The sequence below is a fragment of the Phragmites australis genome, chromosome 18, assembly GCF_958298935.1.
Source record: "Phragmites australis chromosome 18, lpPhrAust1.1, whole genome shotgun sequence".
Lineage (NCBI taxonomy): Eukaryota > Viridiplantae > Streptophyta > Magnoliopsida > Poales > Poaceae > Phragmites > Phragmites australis.
In genome coordinates, this window is record NC_084938.1 from 9,945,248 (window position 1) to 9,971,366 (window position 26,119).

The 26,119-nt window shown below is 42.9% G+C and overlaps 1 long non-coding RNA gene across 1 annotated transcript; it reads right to left on the bottom strand.

Moving 5' to 3' along the window:
- Window positions 1-360: 360 nt before the first annotated feature.
- On the bottom strand, window positions 361-3,062 carry LOC133898760 (uncharacterized). The gene is made up of 2 exons (XR_009906262.1): window positions 2,880-3,062; window positions 361-564 (listed from the first exon to the last, which is right to left on the bottom strand). It is a non-coding gene; the product is annotated as an uncharacterized LOC133898760 (long non-coding RNA).
- Window positions 3,063-26,119: the final 23,057 nt, after the last annotated feature.

The following is a 26,119-nucleotide window of genomic DNA, read 5'->3' on the forward strand; positions in this document are numbered from 1 at the left end:
TTCCAGATGGACTATTAGTGCTAGTTCTTGATAAGAACAGGTAATAATACTTTATCATTGTCAGATCTAGCAGAATCAACATTGATAGCCAACCAAGGAATGATGTTTCTGTGGTAGTGTCAAACAATAAGTTGTGTTCAAACTGGGACATTCTCTTCTAGATCAATGTCCAGGGCAATAACTTAGCCAATTTTATTTCATCACTGGCACATTTTCCATCTATAACACCCCAGGGGCCACAAGACTTGGAATGCCACTTAACTACACAACCTACATCTGAACTTATAAAAAATTCAGCAACATCTCCTCCGTATTTTAAGTAATGTGGAAGCAACAATATAGATAAACAAGATGTAGATATATCACACTAGCATTTAAAATCATCTAACAAGGACTAAGAGTAATCTGTTAAGTTTAACATCACAACAACACTATAAACTTCAAACACACGACTCTAACGACTAAATATAATCTATTATTACAACACAATGATATCAAGTGAAGACATAAAGTGCAAAACGTGCTTCTAATCCCTTCCCTCCATGCTAGCTTCAAGAAGACAACCTAGGGAGGGAAAGTGCAAGGGTGAGATTGGGTAATCTTAGCAAGCAAACTACTTTAATAAGCTATTTAAACTATAGTATTTAAGGAATCAATTTAAAACCTTAACATGCATAAAATACATTATATTGTTCATCATGTGTGTTTTTAAGAAAGTTAAATAGTTACTTCTAAAAGAAGATCAATAAATACATGTCGATAGAAAATATAACTATAACATAAGCAAGATAAAAAAAAGTCTATCTATCCCATAGGATATGATATCAACATCAATAATTAACTTCAACTTCTAAGAGTTAAATAGGACTTGTAAGAAAATATCATCATCCAAGACATCATGAATAGAATTTAAACAATATTAATAACAAATGACAGTTTTAAGAAAAATCCACTCACAACCACATACCTTCTACAGTTAGTAAAGTTGCTCAAACATCTGTATACTATTCATCACAACAAAATTAAATATGGAAGATTACTGTAACACAATATGATGCATATAGATATTATGCAATGCAAATCCACGTAGGACTTCATTACCTTCACAAATCCACAAGTCATATAATAATGAACATATCCACGGAGAAGCGTCGCTTCTCATAATGACCTCTAATGCAACTTCAACATATCCAACAATCAATTCCATATAACAATGCATATAAATAAAATAACATACCTTCTTTTACATCGCACCCCTTCTTGGGCAACGTACGATACGTACTGGTACGATCATGATCTTTATGACAAAACTTCCAATGCATATGAAGTGCAATGCACATGATATATTTCAAATGCCACCGCATAGTTCACAACCGTGAACTTGCATCAACATAAAAGCATTTTCTTGATAATTAATATAAGCCACTTTCATCCACATATATCCACCATTCCTTCTCCATGTTAAAGAGTAGATGACATGAACATAACCATATGACAACAATAAACTTGCTTTGAAAGAGAAAGGCTTACCTCATTTTGTAACCACATATCACAAGTTTACTTCTATGTAGGGCACAGAAAGATAATAATTATGGTTTTACTAGCTTATCATTTAACACGCATATGGTTTCAAAAGGTTATATTCCAACTAGTTTTAGACATATGGAACAACTTTCCAAAAAGAATTAAATGCCCACCTACAAGACAAAGCATATCCTCTTCTATAAGCTTCTACATAACCAACATAATTATCCTCAAGTAAACTAACCGTTAGATATAAGATGAGGTTGTGCTAGAAATGACTAATCTGATAAGGCATCGTCACTATTCCATGAGACTCCATCAACTATAACCAAAAGACTAAGCTGAATTTACAGATCCAGAGCATGTAGGTATGATCTTCCAAATTAATGAGTATAATCATGTGCGATATACTATTATAAGTGGAGGTAGTAAAAATAACAATTTAAAGTGGCAACAACCATCAGGTTCACTTGCCTTTACCGACGATGAAGACAAGACATACATGCATCAGCGCAACACCATGCGCTCAAGCGCCCATATATCAGCACCACAACATACCATATGAAATACAAATAGCAAGGAACATGGTCCTACACCCCGCAACCCATCAAACGAACAAACCGACACTCATCACATTTGTTTAACTGCAGCAATGCTGCTTCGCTTTTTTATATCTTTTTATTTACAATAGCAATGATAAGAAAAATTACGTTTTTGAAAAGTAAAGAACAAGACCTACCACTTTCATCAAAATACCATATTTTTATACTGCCATTAAGTTGCCTAAACTGCAACTAAAAACAGCCATATTTTTATACTGCCATTAAGTGGCTTAAACTGCAACTAAAAACAGACTTCAAAATCTCTCTGAAATTTCAGACAACAAGCTTTAAATTTTTATATCTACCATACTATAGACCCAAAAAATCTTAAATTTTGTGGATATATGTACCACAACAGAAGCTTCAACTTTGGTATAACTTTGATCTACAAAAAACATCATTATCATGGCCTAATCAAGCTCTGAACATTCATCACTGAAATCTATCAACAATTAACAGTAGAAATTTCAGAATAGCATAACCAGAGCTATACCCATCTAAAAAAAATGCATACTATATACTGTTGGAAATCTTAACAAATCCTCTATAACTTTTGAGTTGACCACTTTTGCAGGAAAAATCATTAAGGCCATGAAAACAAAAGTCCCAATGAAACTGCACATACTGGAATTATAGGAACCCTAACTTGAGGTGATTTTGATGGAATCTCGAACTTAACCTCTAATTCCTTGGGCTAAACCTCATCTAAGAACACAAATAATAGGGGGGAAAGCATCCAAAAAGACTTATCACCTTGGAATCCCATCGTGGACAGCAATCCCATTTTTCTCCCTCTCATCCCCTAAACATTCCCTCTCCTTGCTGCACCTTGTATTCTCCTTCCTCTTGATTGCAGCAGCAGCGGGGTACGGCCATATGTGAGGGAGGGTGCAGGGCAGCAGATCAGGAGGAGCAATAGGGAAGGAGGGTAGGGGCAGCTGCAAGAAGGAGAGGCAGCCAGTAGCAAGAAGAACAGCCAACAACAACAAGGAGGCAGCCAGCAGAGGGGGATTAGGGTTAGGGGGCAGTAGCTAGGCCTAGGGCCCAAAGGTGATGGCTGGCCTGAGCTTAGGTTAACTAGGCCTAGGTTGGCATCATGCACTTTATGTTTTTCTAAAGAAACATTTTATGTAATATTCACCTCCCGTGATTCACCAAAAACAAGAAACAAAGCGGTAAACCCAAAAAAAAATGACCTTTTGACTTTTACGGTGTTACACAATCCCCTCGGCCTCCACCATATTCGTGCCCATGTCCACGACCTCTTTCGTTACGCCCTCCTCTAGTGGTGCTGCTGAAGCCCTCATCTCTTTTTTCTTTCTTCTTGTGCCTTGCTTCCCACTTAGCTTTGGTTAGGAGAAGCTGCTCTCCTCTGCTCTTGGAGTCTCGTTGTCCCTTAAGCCCTTCCTCAAAGGTTCTGAGATGGCTGATTGCCTCTGACACCAACATCCCCATGACATCGCCAAAATGTTCGATTGTTTGAATAATATGGAGTAACCAATTTGGAACTGAACTGAACAGCTTCTCGACAATGTTGCTGTCGTCTAGCTTTATGCCAAGCGAGCGAATATCACCCACTAGTGAGGTGAGCTTCACAGAGTACTCATTGATCCTCTCTGAGCCCTCCATGTACAACTTGTTCATTTGCTATTTTAGCACTTGTGCACGTGCCTTCTTGACGTGATCTTCACCAATCCTCATCTCTTGGATTGCTTCCTATGCTTACTTCGTTGTCTCCTTATCCACGATGGCCATAATCATGTCATCGGGTACAACTTATGAGATGGCCACCATGGCTCCTTGATCCTTGTTGTCTTTGTCTCCACCTTCAATCACCTACCATACCCCTAGCGAGTGCAAGATTATCTTCATCTTGACAGCCCATATGTCATGTTCATTTCACTTAGCATTAGATATTAGACTGGGATTGAGGCATTCCTCTGACTTAACGATGCCTTTCTTTATTGGCTCACATACTTCGTCGACCATCACTTGATCCACCTAGACTCTAATAAAAAATCTTGCTTCTTCGCCCAAGACCTTGACATGCAGAACAAACTCGAGCTACACTTGCGAATACGGCAAAACAGCAAGGTACGACAAGTCATCAAATACAGCAAAATAGAATCGCTCTTGGCCAGACGTACGTATCGTGTCTCCTTGATTTTTATTTATGTTTTTCTTTTCCCTTGCTTGTTACAAAAACTAGACCCCTTGCCCTACTTATATAATTGTTAGTTGCACTTACCATGATCAGACTAGGATACATACTTGACTCCTACATTAACTTGGAAATCTAAACCTACTTTGTTTAGGACTGTAATTTCTAATCAAAAGCAACTTGATTAACCCAATAGTCGTATATCTATCTGGCCATCTTTTCCTCACCTCATCATTAGGAACTGGTTCTTCTATGAAGTGGCAGTCCTTTGAACTGTCGTCCACTCTTCACTCCATGCTATGCAGTGCCACTCGCTCCTCCGCGCCCCAATCACTTTCTCCACTGACCACTCTCCATCCTCTGCATCTTTCACTTCCAGTGTAGCCTCCACCTCCTCTATCACCATCACCTCTACATTCGGCTCCTTCGCACACACGCCATCATCTGCTGTAGCATCACCTGTCTCTCCGCCAAACCCGCGATTTCAACCTATGTTGTACCTTGCAGTGCCACCGCTCACACCTGGAGCTCCACCCTCTCCTTGATAGCTTCTAGGCTTCTCCTTCACCGCTCTGCTCTAGTGGTGTGGCAGCATGTCCCAATCAGCCTAGCTGTTGAAGTCACCGTCCAATACCTGAGCCCTCGCCTTCCCATCTCCTTTACCGCATTTGCCTGGCATTTGCATGAATCGGCGTGCACCATCTCGTGATCGATGTCATCATGCTTGGCCTCCACCTCCCTCATGGCGGCAGCCTTGAAACACTTGCACGAGGAACACCTTGGCTTGGCCATCGCCATTGGCACGTTCGGGACTGAAGACATGTGGCACCACCTCAGCGATGAAAAATGTGAGGGATAGAGTTTTGCTTGTGGTGGTAGGGTGAGATAGGCAACTACTAAAGTTTTCGAGATTTTTAATTGATGCAATTGGATTTCGGAGTGGGTGGGTAGGTCTGTGGCTAGGGAAGGTAGGAAAGCGCTTTGGATGAATTCAAAATCTTGTGTGTTTTTCATGGGGAGAAGTAAGATTTTTCACCCATCGTGGGTGGCCACCACGTAGGACAAATTATTGGGAGTGGGTGAATGGATTAAGTCGATTGATCGTGCACATCCAGCACTCGCCACGGCCTCCACCCTTCATGGACACTTCCTTTCATGGCAGCGTGGGACCACATGTAGCGATGGTCTCACTTTGCTTGGTCGTGAACTAGTCAATGGCTTGCTGTCTACACGATGTTAGCATCTTAGTGGGGCCCGCATGTCATCAACATGTGGCGTGGGAGGCAAGAGCTGGACGATTCAAAATTTGGGCTTGAGGTTCACCCAACTGTGTCATCCGATGGGTTGGAGAAGTGGCAATTATATCTTAGGCAGGTCCGGGTACCTGTGGGTTCTGCACCTAACGGTTTCGGTTTCAAGTTCCATTTTCTGCCCATGGGTTCATTGGTTGGGTACCCGAATTGGGTTAGGTCAGGTCAGGTTTCATTTTTCACCCACGAGTGGCCATTTGGTCACTCGAAACGGTAGATTGTAGCAGCATTTTGAGAGGCCAAGTCGCCCAGTTGGTCCAAACAGTCCACATGGTCATGCCTAATGATGATTCCCTGACCTCGAACCCCATTCGGCTCTGGCCCGTTCCTCCAATCCAATCCTCCATGCGTTGCCGCCCTCCAACTAACCTTGAACATGGAATGGTGTTACAGGTGGAACCCATAGCTGTCGCCACTATACCTAATCCTCCCGCCGGGTGCCACCACCGCCTTACTAGGCTCACTGTCATCCTTCCACTCCCCTTCTGCCCTCACCGATGTGGGGTCCTTGCCCATCTCAGGGATGTGGGGCCCATCCGTGATGATGACGAGGTGCTCATTGTTCTTGTTGTCACCTTCATCCTCCCCGAGCCCCGCTGCCACACGCCCGTGGAGGGATGCACGGCTGTTAGCGGCACCACAGCCGTCTAACAACATGCGATGGGAGTGCACGTTGCTGGTGCGTGAGTGCAGGAGTTAGCAGCCATGCGTGGCTGCTAGATCGGAGGAAGATCTAGCGCACCCCCAACGAATCTGCCAGCCGCCGCTGTACCACCTCCGCGCCCCATCAAATTTGTCATATGCCTTTCTCATCCGCTGCTGCACCGCTTCTATGCCCCCATCAACTCTGTCGGCTACTGTTCGATTCTAGCGGCTCGCCAGCTGCAACAGAACCCAATAGGCACCCAACGGGTGCGGGTGCGGGTTCGGGTGCCAGTTTCCGCCTGTTTATCATTTCGAGTTTGGGTTGGTCTGAGGCTGATGGGTTTTAGGTCAGGCATGATTTTGCTCCACCTAGACCTGACCTAACCAGACCCATTGTCATTTCTAGTCTGGCACTCACCACGGCCTCCACACTTCATGGACGCTTCCTTCATGACGGTGTGGGCCCACATGCAGCGGCTGTCACATTTTGGTTGGGTGTGAACTTGTCAATGGCTTGCTGTCTACGTGATGCAGCATCTTAGTGGGGCTTGCATGTCATTGACAAGTTGCGTGGGAGGCAAGAGTAGGACGATTCAAAATTTGGGCTTGATGTTCGCACACTGCTGCATCATCGGATGTGTTGCAATGCGTTTGGTTGGAGGACAAGGTTAGATGGGATATAGCCATCCAAGCTTTGTAGGATGGGACAATCCAATTTCTTATTGATAGCATGAGTACCAGTTGTTGTTTCATTGAATTTGATTCATTAATAGGATAGGGCGATCCAATTAATACAATGGTACAATCAGATTTTGTTAATTTAATTACAATAAATATAATGGTATAATCGGATCGCAAATCAAATAAATGGTTTAGGAGATAATATTATTTGAAGTATGCTAACAAAAAAGTGTTTTACTCTAACCAACCAGAATGTGCCACATCAGTAGAGATAAAGCTAATCTAGAATATGGATGACTCTGTCTAGTAGTTTTTTGGTGAATGGACTTGCAACATCTAAGAAGAATATTCTCTTTAGATGACAATCTTTTGCAGCTTGCGCTCCAACCAAATACCTAAAAAAATTAGATTGTCATCTCACATCCAGAAATATCCCTCTAACTAAACGAACCTTTGAAGAAGTGATAAGTATCTCTTAGGCAAGTAGCCGGTAGCAGGGCAACATGCTCTTTTCCTGACTGTTTTGAGGAAAGTGTAGGGAAAATAATCACGTTTACCTTTTCGAATTTGAGAAAGGAAATTTCTTGCCATCAATAGTTCGACTGATTTGAATTTCAAAACGTGCTATTCGGATTTCGAATCACCATGTCGGTATGGAATGCAGTGCGGGATGGTCGGGCATGCACACCACAGATCGATCCTCTCTTTGCAGTTAGCTAGCCCCATGAATGTGGTAATGTACAGTTTTTAGACCCTGAATGGAATGCCTATTTTCCGAGCGTGCGGGCGGCGGTTGACCTTTTGATCTACACGGGCATGGGGACTTTGCAGTCATCCACTCCTTCATTGCCTCCCTAACACTCGACTCGCTCGCGAATGTGCCTTCGGCACGGTGGTAAGGCTCGGGTGTGAGCCGAACCCACCCGGGCTCGAAGCCTGGGTGACGCACGGGGGCTCCAATTTATTTCGGTTTCCCCAGCTTCTCCGGCGTGGTGCTACAGAAAGGATTACGACGTGCTCATCGTCTACGGGATTCTCGATGGGTCCTGATGATCTTCGGATGGACGCTTTCTTCAAGCTACGTGTAGTTGTAGGGCTAGCATGTGTGCGTGTGTTAGGTGTGTGTGGTGTGGGTTCGTGTGTGTGTGAGGTGAATGCACGCGCGTTCATGTTCAGATACTACAGCTGTATTCAGTGGTGAAGAGTAAAAAAAAACACTCGACTCGCTCTGCTACTTTCTCATCTGGAAGCATCGATTTGTCACTCATAAATCTCTCTATCTTTGCTTCATCTGTGCAATCTAGCCACAAATCTCGCTATCTCACTCATCGCTCCCTTCCCCATCACCCATTTGATTCGATTTGGTGGAAGATCCAATCACAAATTTTGTAGGTACTCGGTACAGACGTGTAGTCACTAGTCTAGCCAAAATATTGTTTTGGTGTTGTTCGTGAAAAGATCTCAAGGTCTTTATTTCTCTTTGTTGTTCTGTCGGTCACCTCTCGACCTCACCAACGGAACTTGTGGTTAGACTGACCTGAGCAATCTTGGCCTGGCAAGGTCCAAGCCTGAAGGCTAGCCTGGAAAAGCACGTCCAGAGAGCCGGCCTGGGCACAGGGGAGCAGGAACGGAACTCCTCGAGCCTGGCCCGAACCCAGCATAAATAATTGATTTGTTTTTATTTTTACACATATAAATGATTGGGCGGGCCTGGGCATAGATATTTGGCTAAAAAAATTGGGCTTTTTGCCAACCTGGCCCGGCTTGTAGTTTGCTCAGGTCTAGTCAGACAGTCATTGTTCAGGTTCAGTAACAATACAATATTTGTATAAGTAGGGATACATGGTAGGCGACTATATCAATAAAAAGAAAGGAGATGTAGATAGGTTCAGACTTTTTGGAGGTTAACAACCTCATCTCATATGTGGAGCTTTAAGTCTTGTATTATCTCAAGAAAAGATGATTATAATGTGAAGTGTCTACATAGCCCTAAGCTATTCAATGAGTTTTTCGAGTTCTTCTCCCTGTCTTGCAGGCTCAGAATCCGATGTCTTGGTTGTGCTCTCACCCCTGGCTTATATAGTCTAGATGCAAAGAGAGCTTGTATCCTATTTGGAGTCCTGAACGTAATTGACTTAGCTTTTATCTCATGAGATGTTTGGTGTATTCATTTCCTTATTTGGGGATTATTTTCATGTAAGATAGATCTTATACATGTGGATACAAGATCATATCGTACTTACCATGATGGCTTCTAGAAACATGTTGTATGAAAATTAAACACATGTACTATTGATATTCCATCTTTAAAATATTATGTATTTCTTATAATATTTAAATTATTGATTATTTATAGCCTCCAAACTCTGCTCAGCGGAGTGTGAACAAACATTTGAAGGCCACCTTAAGAGAATTTGGAGCTTGCTGAGAACCACGTGGATTAGAGGTAATTTTTTTTATCAAGAAATCTTCCAAGTCGAAGACTTCCTCGAGAATATTTTGTAGGTAGCAACAAACCCTTATCGGGGGTTACCATGGATAATAAAGATCAAGTGCTCCCTCTCGTGGATTCTCTGTCACCCAGTCACATCATATTTATTCCACACGATTTGTAAGGTGTGTTTTATCATCTTGTCGCTTCAAATGAAAACGCGGCTGGTGCGTGGAAAAATACCATTTTGGAAACCAAAATGATGGAGGGATGCAAACCGGTAGGGAATAATGTCACCGGTAATAGAAGAGTGCTTGCTCCGATCTCTCTCTATAATTAGAGGGGAAGACTCATGTCCAAGCCATGTTATCAAGCCTTCTACTGGCTTCTTCTTCCAAAATCTTCCTCCACAACCCCTCAATATAATTAGAGGGAGGACTTGTGTCCAAGCCATGTTATCACACTATATGAAAAAAAAAATCATTAGTAACGGGTGATAACCGACATTAGTGAGAGTGTTGTACCCATTCCTCTTATCGTGTCACTAATTCAGCCACGGATCGCAACGGGGAAATACGCAAAATGAAGAGGAGGTTACGGGCTTTTCATCGGTGGAGAAGGCGGTGGGCGGCCGGTGGCAGAGAGGAGCGGCCAGCAGGGTTCGAGCTCGGTGCGGGTGGCCACCAGCGGCAGAGAGAGGCTGAGGAGCAGCGCAAACAAACCCACGGACACCTGTGCACATGGGAAGAGGGTCGGGATGGTCAAAGAGAGCTCGTCGGCGACGAAAATGAAGCGGCGGAGCTACTCACCGGCGTTGAAGAAGAACAATGCGCCGAAGATGATTCCGAGTGGGAAATGAGGTGCGAGCGGGTGGGAAAAATGTGGAATGTCGCAAGGAAGACAATGGATGGCTTATATATGCGAGAGAGGAAGGAAATCGGCCGGATTCAAAGAAATTGGCTGGTGGCCTTAAAAGAAATGAATGCGATGGTTTTTCGCATTTGAGAGGGTTAAACGAGGGGGAAACGGTCGGGGTTGAGGGATTGCGGGGCAGGAATTGTGGTAGAGACGCTTAATTGACGTGAAATGGCTTAGGGAGGCGCAAATTTGAATGCTCCAGTGGGATTTGGGGGTGGTGAGGGCAGGCGGGAGGAGGAAGAAGCGGAGCCAGCTGCTCGAGCGCGCGGCTCCGCGCCTCATCAACGGCTCCAGCCGGGCCCACACGACAGCGAGAGAAGGTGGGGAAGAGGATCAGCTTGGGCGAATGTGGCAAGCCGGCTCGGTGTGGCCCAGTGTGGGAGAAGAGAGGGCAGCCCACGCGGGTGGAAGAGAGGGGAGGGAAGAGGTGGATCGGAGGAGGACATCGGCCCGGAATCTTTTAACATTTTTGAAATGCCTTTTCTTTTTAGATTTTGAACAATTTTCAAAAGAGGTTTTTAAACGAGCAACTTCTAGCGATGTTTTGCAAACTTTTTTCACGCGTAATAACCTATTTCAACTACGACGACATGAATGCATCAAATTTATATATAACCTATGGAAAAATTAAATTTAGAAATTAATTTCTTCTATTGAACAAAATTTGCAACTCCTATTTAAATTCTAGCAAGATTTTAAAATATTGTAAAATTTGAAATTGAGGTGTTACGCAACCTTAAACAGCAAGGAGCCACAACCAAACATGAAGGAAAGAAGCATGTTGTCTTGGCTGAAAATTTTGCTCCTCTCAAACAGCAAGATATTTTTCCATCTGGTGGAAGTGTTACTGGACAAGAAAAGAAAGGTGCAGATGCTTTTTCAGCCAGACGACAACTTGCTGTGATCAGTGGTGATGAAAAGAAGAACATGGTCACTGAAGAAACATTTTCTTCTCCTATACAGCTTATAAAAGCAGCTTCTAGTGCCAAAAAAGTGAAAGAATAAGCTCCTAAACCTGACTTCAATTCTTTGCTTTAGAAGGTTGTGCAAGAGAAGACCGTAAGTGCTGAAATTTCTTCTACACCGGGGCTGCATGGTGATGCTCATTATGAACCTAAAACTGATGATGTTGATGATGTTCCAAAGGGTTTATCTTTGATATCTCAAGAAATACAGCATGATGGTACCATTGCCAATGTGAAGGGGCAACACTGCAATATTTTCCATGTAGAGTGCAAAATTCAAGAAAAGGTATGCAAATTAATTATTGATGGTGGAAGTTCTACAAATGCAATTAGTTCAGATTTGGTGCATGCATTATATTTGTCTAGTAGAAGCTTTCTCAACCGTGTTATACAATGGTTGAATGAAACGGGCACACTGAAAATTACACACAAGGTGCGAGTTAATTTTACTGTTGGGAATTATGTTGATAAGGTGGACTGTGATTTTGTGCCCACGAATACATGCCATTTAATGTTGGGAAGACCATGACAGTTTGATCTGAATGCAACTCATGAAGGTCGTTCCATCAATTATTCTTTTATGCACAAGGGTGTACAACATGTGCTTAAACTAATGAAGGATAGTGCTATTAACGCTAAGGTGTTCCCTGCTGTGAGGAAGAAGAAAGAACCGCCGAACGATACACCAAAGCTGAGGATGGCTTTGCTTCAAGAGGGAGAGAATGATGTGACCATACCTGCTTAAATAACTGTAGCTATTATATCTAGTGATGCACTAAAAATTGATAAAATTGCAGTTAGTGTTTTCAAACATGTGCTAGTTATTGTTTCAAAAATCCTTGCATGGTTTCAAAAATTGCAGCTGCTACTATCACTAAAGATGTTCCAATAGCAGCCTCTACTATTTTTGAAATTTCTTGTAAGGTTCCGAGTAAATCTTCCTTTCAGCTTGGTGCCACCTTTGATTTATTGAAGCAACAGGTAACGAAGGGAGAAATCATACATAATGCAAAAAAGGTTGAGATCCTCCCTGCAACAAAGGAGTTGTTCGAGAATACCTCAAAGCCAAGTACAACTTTGTTTAAAGAAGGGGAGGATGATGAGCACATGGCTCCCTAAAATATTTCAACTAGTATCTCAGCGAATAACTACAAGGGTTCAATGTTTCAGCTTGTAATAATCTAAAAAATAATTCATCTATTCTGCTTGGTGACTTTTATATTGATGTGAAGGATGGCGAGAAGGTGAAGGAGAAAAGTGATGGGATTGTTGGCCTGATCTTTCGATAGGTAGCGATAAGTCGGTAGGTGGAGAACTCGACGTTGATGATCCAAAGGCTTCGACCCGAACAGATCGTCTCCCTTGCAATCACTGCACCACAGCTCCGTTGGTTATCAACCGTGTCACGCGGTTGACCTCGCCAAGAAGGCTCAATCCCTGCAAGCGTACCGAGAACACAAGCAAGAACGTAGAAGATGCAATCTGAAATATTACGAATAGAATTCAAGCACTCGAAGTTGGGGTTCCACAAACACTTACGGCGGCCTAGTCGCTCCGGAACAAGAGCGAAAATCTCACAATCTGTGTGTAGATCAATATCTAAGTAAAATCCAACCCTAATTGGGGCAGAAGCTAATGTATATAAGAGACTAGGGTCAGCCAAGGACCCCTGGATGCGTCCCTAGTGGACTCCAACACGTTACACGGCCCAACGGGCCAAAAGATGGTGGCGCAGCACCCTGACAGATTCTAGACGTCCACTAGTTTTGATGATTTCTGTTGACTCAAAGAATTTGGACATGGGACTAGTCCCGTTGGAAAGCCTATCTCCTTAGCTTTCCAACCATGTGTAGAACGTCGAAAACGGAGTCCGTATGCGTCCTGGGCGACGATTTTAGTGCAGTCTGGTCCTGGACTCCGAAACGGACTCGAATTTGATTGGACCTCTACCTTGGCTTGGGCGCCCTTGCTGGTCTTCTCCCGTGTTCCTAAGTAACAATACATCATAATTATTTAGTAGCATCCCATCCTTATCAAAATATAAAGGAACACTAAGGAACGAGCTCACCTCATGATTTAGTTGACGTGCACGAGCTCGTGTCAATGGACCTATTGTTGGAGGAATACTCGGTGTGTGTATCTGAAAGAGTGATGTCCTCATCATCCTCCCCCTCTTGAATTGGAGTCGTCCTCGACGCAATGTCATCTTCTTCTCCCAAGTAAGGCTTCAAATCTGAAATGTTAATTGTGGGACTAACCCCATAATCTGCAGGCAATTCAAGCTTATATGCATTATCATTGATCTTTTCCACAATTTTAAAAGGACCATCAGCTCGAGGTAGCAATTTAGACTTTCTCAAATCAGGAAACCTATCTTTGCGCAAATGTAACCACACAAGATCACCAATTTCAAAAGTAATATGTTTCCGACCTTAGCTACCATAAGTTATATACTTCTCATTCATCTTTTCAATATTTTCCTTAGTCAACTCATGCATTTTCAGAATCAAATCAGCACGTGTCTTAGCATCAAAATTTAATTTCTTGGATGTTGGTAAAGGTAGTAAATCAATAGGGGTACGGGGATTAAAACCATACACTACCTGAAACGGACTTACCTTGGTGGTGGAGTGAACTGATCTGTTGTAAGCGAACTCAATATGGGGTAGACACTCTTCCCGCATCCTCAAATTTTTCTTCAAAACAGCCCGCAACATGGTGGATAATGTAAGGTTCACAACCTCCGTTTGTCCGTCGGTTTGAGGGTGACATGTCGTCGAAAACAGCAGCTTTGTCCCAAGTTTATTCCAAAGTGACCTCCAAAAGTGGCTCAAAAATTTTGCATCACGATCTGAAACAATGGTGTTAGCAACTCCATGCAAGCGAATGATTTCCCTGTAAAACAAATCAGCTATGTTTGTAGCATCATCGCTCTTGTGACAAGGTATAAAATGTGCTATTTTTGAAAAAACGATCCACAACGACAAATATACTATCCCTCCCCCTCTTGGTCCTAGGCAATCCTAAAATAAAATCCATAGAAATATCCTCCCAAGGCACACTAGGAACAGGAAGAGGCATATAAAGTCTATGTGGGTTCAAGCGAGACTTAGCTTTATTGCAAGTAGTGCAGCGTGCCATGTAGCGCTCGACGTCGCGCCTCATCTTAGGCCAAAAGAAGTGAGCAGCCAGTATATCCTCGGTCTTCTTCACTCCAAAATGTCCCATCAAACCACCTCCATGCGCTTCCTGCAAGAACAATAGGCGAATAGAGCTAGCTGGGATGCATAGCTTGTTAGCACAGTATAGCAATCCATTATTCAGCACATATTTATTCCAAGTTCTTCCTTCTTTACAATGTTCAAAAGCATCTTTAAAGTCCAAATCATTAGCATATAATCTTTTAATTGTTTCTAAACCAAAAATCTTATGATCGAGTTGGGACAGTGTGGTATAACGTCTAGATAACGCATCTGCAATGACATTGTCTTTACCTTTCTTGTGTTTAATGATAAAAGGAAACGACTCTATAAATTCAACCCATTTAGCATGACGTTTGTTCAGTTTGGCTTGGCTTCTAATATGTTTCAAAGCTTCATGATCATAATGAATAATAAACTCCTTGGTTCAAAGATAATGTTGCCATGTTTCTAAAACTCGCACTAAAGCATACAACTCCTTATCATAAGTCGAAAAATTCAGAGATGGCCCATTCAATTTCTCACTAAAATAAGCAACGGGTTTACCTCCTTGTAGTAGCACTCCTCCAATTCCAATGCCGCTAGCATCACATTCTAACTTAAAAGTCTTACCAAAGTCCAGAAGTTGGAGTAGAGGTGCATGCGTAAGCTTCTCTTTCAGCGTATTAAAAACTTGTTCTTGTGCTGACCCCCATTGGAATGGAACGCCCTTCTTTGTCAACTCATTGAGTGGGGCAGCAATGGTGCTGAAATCTCTCACAAAACGCCGATAGAACCCTGCAAGGCCATGAAAGCTTCTCACCTGTGTGATAGTCCCAGGGGTTGGCCAGCTCTTGATCGCTTCAATTTTAGCTTCATCCACTTCAATTCCCTGTGGAGTAACAACATAACCAAGAAAAGCAACTTTATTCGTGCAAAAGGTGCACTTGTCAAGGTTAGCAAACAAATGTGCCTCTCTCAAAGCAGTAAAAACAGCACGTAGATGATCAATGCGTTCTTCATGTGACTTGCTATAAATCAAAATATCATTAAAGTACACCACCACAAATCTTCCTATGAAAGCACGTAAAACCTCATTTATCAATCTCATGAAAGTGCTAGGTGCATTAGTTAAACCAAAAGGCATCACTAACCACTCATATAGACCGAACTTAGTTTTGAAAGCGGTTTTCCATTCATTTCCCAATTTCATTCTTATTTGGTGGTAACCACTACGCAAGTCAATCTTTGTGAAAATAATAGAACCACTCAACTCATCAAGCATGTCGTCTAGCCTAGGAATAGGGTGACGATACCTTATTGTGATATTATTAATGGCTCTACAATCAACACACATGCGCCATGTACCGTTTTTCATAAGAACCAAAAGAACAGGAACAGCACAAGGACTAAGGCTCTCTCGTACGTACCCACGGTCCAACAGGTCTTGGACTTGTCGCTGAATTTCCTTAGTCTCCTCCGGATTGGTCCTATATGCAGCGCAGTTTGGCAAAGTCGCTCCCGGGATCAAATCTATTTGGTGCTCTATCCCTCTCAATGGTGGCAGCCCCGAGGGTATCTCAGCTGGAAAGACATCCTTATACTCCTGCAAAAGGTTAGTGACAGCAGCAGGCAAAGAGCTAGGTATATCATCAATTGAAAATAAAACCTCTTTGCATACCAAAGCATAGCACAAAGCATCATTATCTTGAATTTCAGCAAGGTCAAATTTAGTAGCAAGCATAACACCACCCTTTAACTTAATGCCTTCGGACCTAGGTGTGTTCTTCTCTTTCTTAGGTGGGAAAACAGATTCAGCTACTTGCTGATTTTCAGATTCCAAAACGTGTTCTTTCTTTTCTTTTTCAGCTAGCGCTTTATCACATTGCACAATTTCAGCGGGTGTCAAAGGAAGCAAAGTGATTTTCTTTCCCTTGTGCATGAGAGAGTATTTATTACTTCTACCATGGTGTGTAGCATCGGTATCAAATTCCCAAGGACGACCTAACAAAAGTGAACATGCTTGCATAGGCACTACATCAAAATCAGCATAATCATGGTAGGAACCAATAGAAAAATATACTCTCGCAGATTGTGTTACCTTAACCTTGCCACTGTTATTAAACCACCGAATGTAGTATGGATGAGGATGTGCACGTGTTGGCAAGGAAAGATTCTTCACAAGATCGGAGCTCAATAGGTTGTTGCAACTCCCGCCATCAATTATGGTACGAACACGTGCATCTTTGACAATGAGGAATGTCTGGAATAGATTATGGCATTGTAGCTGCTCTGCTTGCTCCATTTGAGAACTCAAAACTTGCTTCACAATGAAGGTGCATGCTGCATAACTCTCCGTGGCAGCAGTACCACAAATCTCCTCCCCCTCACTATCCATGTCATGATCGGCTGCAAGATTAGCTTCAAATGCATATTCTTCCTCGATATCACTATGACTAACATATCCACCATCTGCTATTGCGGAGTATGCTCGCTGGCTTGGGCAATCCTTCATGATGTGGCCAATACCTTGGCAGCGACGGCACACAATGCCCGTTGTACGACCCGTGGTAGCTGCACTTGAAGAAGAGCTTGGCATTGGATCCTGCGAAACAGTAGATGTGCTCACCTCACGTGATGGTGGTGGTGCTCCTGCTGAATGTGCCCGAGTGTTGGAGGAGGGGGCAGCAGATCGTGTAGATGTAGAAGGGAATGTTTTTGCTTGTCCCGGTGGTACTCGTGAAGTAGATGTACTCCTAAAATTGTTCCTCAATTTCTGCACCTGTTGTCGACCCTGCAGTTCTTTTTCTGTCAAGATAGCAAAATGGAACAACCTATTGGTAGTATTGTAATCTTTATAATCAAGAAGATCCTGAATTTCACGTCTCAACCTGGAGTAAAAACGAATCATGGTATCCTCATCATCCTCTTGTATATTACAACGAAGCATAGCAATTTGAAGCTCTTGATAGTAATCATGCACAGATTTAGAACCTTGATTTAAGCGCTGCAATTTTTTTTTTTCAATTCACGTGTATAATCAGGAGGAATAAATCTATTGCGCATGGCACGCTTTAGTCTAGGCAATGATTCAGGTTCTAAGCCACTAGAAACTAAACCATTCCACCAAATAATAGCATAATTCGTGAACTCACAAGTGGCTAGTCTAACTCTATGCATTTCAGGAACCATATGAGAACTATACTTTTGATCAACCGTCATTTCCCAATCCAAATAAGCATCAGCATCATATGCACCATCAAAAGGAGGTATTGAAAACTTAATCTTAGAATAAGGGTCATCACGACCATTGCGATTAACATTATTACCTCCGTTACCTTGACGACGTTGTTGTTGTTCACGACGTAATTGTTCAGCAGGACGACGTTGCTCAGCACGCGCATCTTGCCGAACAAAAACCTCACCATCTTCCTGGTCACCATCTCCGTCACCATTATTATTATCATCATGTGAATGTTCATCATCCTGTGGTGGCTGTCGCAACTCAAGGTCGTTCACTCGCGTGACAAGGTTAGCAATGCTTGTTCTAATGCCTGTCAATAGTCTAGTATGATCCTGCAAGGCTTTGTTGAGTTCTTCCTTGGACACACAATCCTTAAAATCCGACGGAGAGCTATCACCTGACATGGTTAGTAGAAAACAAAGGACAACACATTATTATCCCTATCAACTACTAGGTGGTGGAAGGTGGAATCACACACACTCAAGCGTCTTACCATGCTCTTACAAATGTTCTTACCAATGCAGCAAGGAGGAACAACTGGTGACAAGTCTTGAAACCGTGTGAAGTGTGGGATGATTGCAAGAGTGAACCTGTTTGGATCAAATGAGGTGGAGCTTGGAAAGGCACAATGTGGTAGCAAGGATTAGCAATAACTATAATCAAATGAACAAAGCTAAATAAGTGTCCAAAGTATGAATCACAGTTGCTGGTCTATCACGTGTCCCTAGTCCTAGCACAACGGCTGAAACAAAGCTAAACAGGATGATCAGATAAAACATAAGATGGAAAGACACAGCAAACAGCACAATTATCTGGGTGTTCTCTATGTGCTCCTCTTTTTTGTCTTTTAGCACTTAGAAATCACAAAAAAAAATTGTATATTTCTGATATTTTTTTTCTGAACTAGGAGCACACAAGAAACAACCACAGAAATTTTTAGCGCAAACGGATGCAAGATGTGGCCTATAGAAAATCAAGCACGTTCTCTGAAAAGCGTGCGAAAACTTTGCAGCTCGAATACTCAATCTTCCAAGCCGAATTTGGGAAAATTTTTTTGGCAAAGCCTGGCAAAGCAAGGGAGCAACGGATGTAACTTTTTTTGTAGATGTCCGTGAAAATTTTTTTTGCCTAATTTCGAGTCCGTATGAGAAAGTTATGACCGTTTTATTGAACCCATGTCGAGTTAGGGTTTTTTTTTTTCAAAGCACCTCTTGCAGAAATTGTTCTCGTTAAGGTATGGCAAGCAATAGGATCGTGAGAGGAACAAGGAGGGCAACGGTGGTAGGGCAATTGATACAAGGCGGCTTGCGACCTATCTAGGGTTGGCGTGGCGGAAAGTAACACAAGGCGGCTCACGGTGGCAAATCGAGTAATGTGGTGGCTCGACTTGTTGGTGGGGATGGTGGCGATGGGATAGCGGCATGATCAAAACAGCACAGAGCGTTGACTAAAGACCAAGAACACGACTCTAAACCAGCAATAAGACTCGACCACGGACACAAACTCAACAACGCACAACTGAAAACAAAAATTGCAAAGGCACAAAGGGTTCTAGGGCAGCGGAAATTGACGGAATTTTTTTTGACTTTTTCTGGACTCTAGGTAATGAAAAACAGACTAATCTAAAGGGGAAAACGAAATTACCTAACGACAACCTGAAAATCTGATACCAGATGATGGGATTGTTGGCATGATCTTCCGATAGGTAGCGATAAGTCGGTAGGTGGAGAACTCGACGTTGATGACCCAAAGGCTTCGACCCGAACAGATCATCTCCCTTGCAATTACTACACCACAGCTCCGTTGGTTATCAACCATGTCGCGCAGTTGACCTCGCCAAGAAGGTAGAAGATGACCCCTGCAAGCGTACCGAGAACACAAGCAAGAACGTAGAAGATGCAATCTGAGATATTACGAATAGAATTTAAGCACTCAAAGTTGGGGTTCCACAAACACTTGCGGCGGCCTAGTCGGTCCGGAACAAGAGCGAAAATCTCACAATCTGTGTGTAGATCAATATCTAAGCAAAATCCAACCCTAATTGGGGCGGTGGCTACTGTATATAAGAGACTACGGTCAGCCAAGGACACCTGGACGCGTCCCTAATGGACTCCAACACGTTACACGGCCCAACGGGCCAAAAGATGGTGGCGCAGCACCCTGACAAATTCTGGATGTCCATTTGTTTTGACGATTCCTATTGACTCAGAAAGAATTTGGACATGGGACCAGTCCCGTTAGAAAGCGTATCTCCTTAGCTTTCCAACCGTGTGTAGAACGTCGAAAACGGAGTCTGTATGCGTCCTTGGCAAAGATTTTAGTGCAGTCTGGTCCTGGACTCTGAAACGGACTCGAACTTGATTGAACCTCCACCTTGGCTTGGAGCCCTTGCTGGTCTTCTCCCGTGTTCCTAAGTAACAATACATCATAATTATTCAGTAGCATCCCATCCTTATCAAAATATAAAGGAACACTAAGGAACAAGCCCACCTCATGATTTAGTTGACGTGCACGAGCTCGTGTCAATGGACCTATTGTTGGAGGAATACTCGGTGTGTGTGTATCCGAAAGAGTGATATCCTCATCAAAAAGTCTAGTTGCTGCTCCTAGTGTTTTACCAAGCAAATTGATATTTAAAGGAATTAATCTGCTCAAGAGAGAGGAGAAGAGAAAACCAAGAAAATATATTTGTATTGGCTCCATGCAGGTTGAGGCCAAGGAGGAGGCCCCAAGTTGATGTGCTAGGTGGCATGGTTCAGAATCTAATTGGCTAGGATTATTTTTAGTAGCTTGATTTGCACAGTGGCTGCATTATTTTGTTACTTCTTATGTGAGTCTAACTAGTCGAGTCCTTTCTAGTTAGGTAATCTGGTCTGGTTCATGGTGCTTGCGTGCACTTGTGTTAGACTGGTGTCTGCATTCACAAGAGATGGGTGAGTCATGTTTTGCTGGTTACGGTTGAGTCTGACTTCATCGTGTTGGTCGAGTCCACAAGTCGAGTCTAGGGCCAGTGTGCCATATATGTTTAGGGTTGGTCGAGTTCAAGCTTGGTTCAGGTCGAGTCTACAGCCTGCATGCATATATGTTTAGGGCCGACACCCTTTGTAATCAAATTTGGATTATCGTGTGTTTCTAGTGGAGGATTTCCTCTGAAGAACAGACAAGATGGTGATCCCCATCTTGAGTACCCTTTTGATCCTTCATTAGATTGTTTAAGTGCTTGATCGGGCTTTTGTGTACTGGGTTCGTTGCTTGATTCCTACAGAATCCTATCTCTCTGATCGTGGCATCCATTGGTGTAAGGAACTATCCAGATAGTATTCTAATTAACCACTAAGTCGATCTTTTGCATATTCACAACTATAATAATTAACCAGAATACCACCTCGTTATTAGCGACATATGTTTTGTGCCCAAGATCGGAACACATGTCTCTCCAAAATATAGCATCCCACGCAGTTTAAGAAACAACAAATAATTAAAGTTATATTACAAATTCTTAAGCATTTACCAAGTTATTACAATTTAAAACAAAAGAGAGTTAGAAGGAGATAAAAACTGACATAAATCCTAACCAACAAAAGAAACTATGCAGCAGAAGACTAAAGACTATATAACAAAAGAAGGATCGAGCCATATGCCCTTAGACTCCATCACAAAAGCATGACCTCCGAGTAGTTGCCTACTCATGCACTCTACAACCCTCATCTGGTGTGAAGTAGCCAAAGACCAACTCCTCCTCACTGGTAGCACCTGAAATAGCCGGCGTGAGTATGAAGGTACTCGCAAGACTTAACCCATAATAGGCACTTATAAATAGCCTGACTCCAAGGATTATGCATTGGGATGTTAGCAAGAATACGGTCACAAAGTTAAGTATATTCATATTCTAAAGCAAATTTGACATAAACATGTGTGAGCATCTATACTCAACTAAAATAACAAACTAGCCCATAAACATCAGCTGTACATAATTTAAAAGGAACCATAGGAATAATATCTATAAAGCATCATCTCAACACATCAACTACCTCAATTCACATTCGTAACTCTACGACTGTTGCAAATGGACAGAAGCATGCTCATGACCGAGAGCGTGACATTTCAAAATATTTTTACACCCTGCAGTGGGGTACAACTTTACCCATAAGACTTGAGCACCATACGACTTGCATGACCACACAGGTCCATACAAGGGGTACTCATATCAACCTTTCCCAATAAGCCCCAACCATTTGAATCGTGCATCACTCGGTGCGGAGCCCACTTTGGTTAACTCCCAGAGCAACCACAAGTGTCTCTACAAGCTCGCTCGCTCACATCGTCAATGTTCAAGCCCAAATGATCACAGCTACAGAGGTATTCGACTTGTCTTACCATTAGATCAACATGTGGTAAGTACAGTAAGTGCTAGAGCTAACTGCAACAATGATCGGTGCTTAAGCGATTCAAGCGGCTACAGTGTCCAGGTTCTACTCCTGACCTACCTAGGGGAACTCCACATCCAGGAGGAGAAAGATCTCTGACACCGCCCACATCTCGTCTCATCCTCACCACTCATCCAACCAACACCATCAACCAATCATTGTGATCATTTTACAAATAATTAAAGGCTATGCTCGTGAATGATGAAACATTTCACCACTCAACTTCTACCGAGGACCTGAGCACTTGCTAAGCATCACAAATAACATTTTAAGTTAGACATCATATTAAACCTAGGCTACAAGTATATGGATCAACAATTATTCATGATATGAGAATTAGTGCATCAACATAGGTTCTACCAATCATAAACCCGACATCTACTCAAATATATGCATAATATACATAAAGCATATTTATCACATTAGACACATATGATCCAAATTAATGGGAGAAATATGCTTAGATACTTACCTTGCTACTCTGGGGATTGCCTTATGCTACCTACGCAACACTCGTAAAACTCGGGTAGATTGGTGTCGCCTTCAACCACGGTCGTGACACGCTCTGGTTCTTCATTCACTAAAGAAAAATGTGTGCAATGATGAGTATGAATGAAGTGCACAATGTATGCTACAATAGCATAACAACAAGCTAAAGTTGTAAGACATATGGGGGAATAATGAAAGTTGCAATCTAAACAACACTGAAAAAGTGATAGGAGGCTGGAGACTCTGGGTTGAACTCGGAGTATCCGAGTTTCGGAACCTCCGGGTGAGGGCTCTCGATTAGCCACTTTTGAAATAACTCGGAACCTTCCGGTCGAGTCTGGATACTCCGGATTGGGCTGGACACTCCGGGCGAGGCTCTGAGTGGGTCTCTCGGCTAAATATAAATTGAATTTACCCGGACTCTCTAGGTTAATCTGGACTATCCGGGTTCTGACCGAGTTGAGTTCTAAAGTGTTTTCCCCAGCCGAGTCAACTCGCATGCTAAATCTATGCTACATCAACATGTATATGCCCTATCCAAAGGGTTCTAGACTTAAATTGCACCTAAACCCTAATTATTTCTAAAGACAATTCAACAGGATTTCTCCATGTTTACCCTGACTATCCGGGTCAATTCAGATTATTCGGGTTGTCCAGAGAGGCTGCTTCAAGGGGGAAAATCTTGGCCAATTTGATTTGCAAGCCTCTCCAAACCAAAGGGGAACATGTTTGAGAAAGTTTATAGAATCTAGAACTCACTCATCAACCTAGCAACTTGATTCCTAACTCAAATCTCACCCAAATCCTCATTTTAGCTCCAAAGCTCAAGAACTCAAGAACTCCGTTCCAACTCGAAATCAACCAACCAAATCAAGCATTCATGTTGGGGAAGCCTAAGGGACTTACCCACGGTGCTTGTGGAGGTTGGTGACCATCGGGAGATGGAGGAAACGCTCGGGAAAAAAAAAGGAAGAACGCCGGTGCTCCTCATTCTTCAACCAAGAACACCAAAAGACATCAAAATCGGCTCGAATCCTTCAGAAAAATGAAAGTGAAGTGGATGGATGGGAAGCTAATGAGCTAGGGAACGCATGGATAGCACATGCATACCTCGGCTTCGAATCTTGAGGGAGAAATCCGAGGGTGACAAGAGAGCTTGAGAGGGGAGTGAGAGGGGGAGCTCCTCTCCTTGTCTTGGCCGGTTGAGGGAGAGAGGGAGCACGGGAGTGGAGTGAGGGAGCTGAGGGAGTGGTTGGGCTGCTGCCCATAGAAAGGGATAGACGGGTGGTGGGCCACATGTGGGGCTCACGTGTTAGAGAAAAGGGTCCATTTTAACTGCGAATTCCATTCTTTTCTCTCCCGAAATTCTTTCTCTTATCCGATTGACTTTAAACGAATTGCACTAGCGTTCCAAAATAAAATTACACAAAATTAAATATAATGCTTAAGAATCATGATTATGCTTAATTACATGATTATGGATTTGGGACGTGACAACCTTCCTCCTTAAAAGAATCTAGTCATGAGATTCGGTACGAGTCGGGGAGAGTACAATGGATCTAGGAACTTCATGGTTGTGCGGTAATGAAATGATGCGGATAATGTCAATTAGACCACGCTGTGAGGAATAATACTAAGGTAACACTCACAGGTTGGAGAAGAACTCAGGATAGCAGGCACGAAGCTGATCTTCATGTTCCTACGTCGCTTCATCTTCCTAGTGATTATTCAACTAAACTTTGAGGAACTTAATTGATTGACGCTGCTTCTTTCATTCGGCCTCATCAAGCATGATAATTGGATGCTCGCAATAAGCTAGATTCTGTTGCAATTCTTGAACCACCACTTCAATGATTTCGGTTGGGACTCGAAGGCATTTCTTCAATTGGGAGACATAGAAGATGTTGTGCACGGCAGAGAGGGATAGAGGTAGCTCCAACTAATATACAACCTCACCACGCTGGCCAATAATCTGGAAGGGCCACATAACGGGGCGCTAATTTTCCCTTCATCTGAAAGCGCTGCATTCCTTAGAGAGGAGAGACATTAAGATTTATAAAATCATCAATTTTGTACTCCAACTCATGCCGACAACAATCGGGATAGCTTTTCTGACAAGACTGAGCTATGAGGAGATGCTGGCGAATAGTTAGGACATGCTCTTCTGCCTCCTTTACAAAATCCAGGCCTAGAAAAGCTCTTTCGCTGGACTCTGACCAATTCAATGGCATTCGACATCTTTGACCGTAGAGAGCCTCGAATGGTGACATCTTAATGCTCTACTGATACTGTTATTGTAGAAGAATTCTACAAATGTGAAACAAATCTCCCACTTCTTCCCATATGTGAGGACACAAGCTCGCAACATGTCCTCCAGAACCTAATTCACTCTCTCGGTTTGACCATCAGTTTGAGGATGATAAGCGGTGCTGTGGAAGAGCTTGGTTCCCATAGCTTCATGAAGGCTCCTCTAGAAATAAGAGGTGAACTGAGTGTCTCGATCAAAGATGATCTTCTTTGGAATCCCATGAAGGAAAACAATTCGAATGAGATAAAGCTCCACATATTGCTTGATCGAGTATATTGTCTTGACGGGTAAGAAATAAGCGGACTTTATCAATCAGTCCACAATGACCCAAATCGAGTCATAGCCTTGAGAAGTCCTCAGCAATCTAGTGATGAAATCCATACCGATCTCCCCTCACTTCTAGCAGGGAATGAGCAAAAGTTGAAGTGTACTGGGCGGCTTGAGGTGTTCAGCCTTCACTCTTTGGCAGACATCACATTCAGAGACATAACGGGTAATTTCCTGCTTCATGCGAGTCCACCAGAACCTCTGCTTTAATTCTTGATACATTTTGTCCTCCCTAGGTGGATAGACAATAATGAATCATGGGCTTCATTCAGAATCTTCTTCCTCAACTCTGAAACTTTGGGGACCACCAGTCTCTTCCCGAACCACAAAGTACCCTCATCATCTTGAGTAAAGCACTTGGCTTGTCCCTCCTTGAGTTTATCACGAATCCTTTCCATGCCTTTAGCTTTCTTCTGAGCTCCTTGATTTTTTCGAGGAGGGTGGATTTGATTCCAAGGTTAGCAAGAAACCCCTCTGAGACCATCTCAAGTTCAAGCCTCCTGAAATCACCATAAAGGGTGGAATTCTCAGGCGAGACCATAAGCCAATTGCATCGATCCTTTTGACTTGGTGCATCGGCGAACACATTCACCTTGCGGGATGATAGTGCACTTCTAGCTCATAATCCTTGATCAACTCAAGCCATCTTCGTTGTCTCATATTCAGATCGGCTTGAGTGAAGATGTATTTGAGACTTTTGTGATCCGTATAGATACAGTACAAATTTCCTAGTAGATAGTGGTACCAGAACTTCAAGGCATGCACAACTGCTGCAAGTTCTAAGTTGTGGGCTGGGTAGTTCTCTTCGTGATGCTTCAACTGACGTGAGGCGTAAGCCACAACTCTTCCCTATTGCATAAGGACACATCCAAGTCCTATGCGGGAAGCATCACAATAGACATTGAAAC